Source organism: Alligator sinensis, unplaced genomic scaffold (genome assembly GCF_000455745.1).
Source record: "Alligator sinensis unplaced genomic scaffold, ASM45574v1 scaffold719_1, whole genome shotgun sequence".
In the NCBI taxonomy this organism is placed as follows: Eukaryota; Metazoa; Chordata; order Crocodylia; family Alligatoridae; genus Alligator; species Alligator sinensis.
In genome coordinates, this window is record NW_005843473.1 from 16,562 (window position 1) to 18,520 (window position 1,959).

The window sequence follows — 1,959 nt, forward strand, 5'->3', positions numbered from 1 at the left end:
AGTCTGCAGCCACAGCACAGCTGGTGTCCCGCCACCACACAGACCCCAAACTGGGGAGGACCCAACCCCTGGGAGCCTAAACTACTCTGACTCCTATGCAGCCCCTCAGTTGTCTGGAGTTGTTCACCCATTGAGGGCCATGTCCTCTGGGCTCAGGCTGGTCGTGCCCAGGTGCACGGTGCTGCAGGAGCCGTCTCTAGATGCTGAACGGACCCTGCACCTCCTCGCCATGGCAGGTTGTGGGGCTGTGACAAGTCACATATTTCTGTCCCTCACTTCAGTCCCTTCCCAGGCACATGGTGGGGCTGGTTTATTGAGCTGCTGCTGAACGTGAATTGGAGGCTTTGCAGAGGTGCAAATCCCTCCCCAGACACCCACCCCTGGACATCACCTGGGGGCCAGGAGGAGTCTCAGGAAATGGAAACCTTTTCCCTCCATCTGTAGCAGGGTGGGAGGTTTAGGAAGCGTCTGTTAACTACTCTGGATTTGGAAATGGATAGGGGCACATGTGCATTTGTGTGTGACTCTGTGCATGCATGTGAGTGCCACTGCAGAGTGTGTGTGTGTGCAGGGTGTGTGCTATGTGCGGTACCTGGAGAGGGGAAGCAGACAGCATTGCCCACACGGTGCGCCAGGCCCAGGCCCAGCACCGCCAGGCAGGGGAGCCCGCATTGGAGGTAGGTCCGTGGTGATGCTTGCTCCGGCCCGTTGTCCCCGGGATCCTGTCACTCCTCCCTGCGCACAGCGGGGCTCAGGCCGAGCTGAGCCGTGTCCCCACGAACCGGGCACTGCCCGTATGTGTCCTGACCCCCAGGGCAGAGAGCAGAGAGGCCGGAGGATCTGGCCCCAGGGGCTCGGGGTTACCCAGGACCCTGCCCCAGGGCTGTCCCTGTGCTTCGCTGCCAGCCCCAAGACTCAAGACGTTCTAAGGTCGCCCCGGCCGGGAACCCCCGCAGGCCAGGCCAGACCCCCGCGCCCACAGCCCCCGCGCTCAGCACCTTGCCCCAGGGGAATAAACACCCTGGTTGCCATGGCAATGGTGCTGTTGCTTCCAGTGTGACATCACAATCCCCAGCCTAACTGTCAGCCCGGCTCCGCCCAGTGCGCTGGTGGCGTCGCCGCAGCCGGTCGCACGTCCCGGTCCCTGTGTTCAGTCGTTAGTGTCTCGAGAGTTAGGTGATTAGGTGTTAGTTGGTTTGTTAGGTTGTTAGTCTCATTAGTCTCCTAGTTCATTAGTTTATTCATTGGTTAGTTAGGTAGTTATTTCATTCGTTGGATAGCTCCTTAGTTCATTAGTTTGATAGTTTTGTAGTTCATTGCTTTAGTAGTTCATTAGTACACTCGTTTATTCGTAAGTTAGGTAATTAGTTTGTTCATTAGATAGTTTGCTAGCTCATTAGTATTTTTGTTAGTTAGATCCTTAGTTCCCTAGTTCAGTAGCACATTCGTTAGGTAGTTAGATAGGCCGGTAGTTAGTTTTCCCACCCGAGCGGCGGAAGCGCGCGCCTGTTGGAGCCGTGAGTGCCCGTTCTCGCTCAGCCGTGGGCAGCACCGGGGACACCCGCAGGCCCGTCACGGGGATTTGGGTGATGGGGCGAGTGGGCGGCAGGGGCTCAGGCTGTGCCAGGCCCAGGACGCAGCCCCGTGCCTCGTCCCTGCAATTCGTTTATTGGTAAGTTAGGCAGTTAGTTTGTTCATTAGATAGTTTGTTAGCTCATTAGTATTTTTGTTAGTTAGATCCTTAGTTCCCTAGTTCAGTAGCACATTCGTTAGGTAATTAGATAGGCCGGTAGTTAGTTTTCCCACCCAAGCGGTGGGAGCGCACGCCTGTTGCAGCCGTGAGTGCCCGTTCTCGCTCAGCCGTGGGCAGCACCGGGGACACCCGCAGGCCCGTCACGGGGATTTGGGCGATGTGGCGAGTGGGCGGCAGGGGCTCAGGCTGTGCCAGGCCCAGGACGC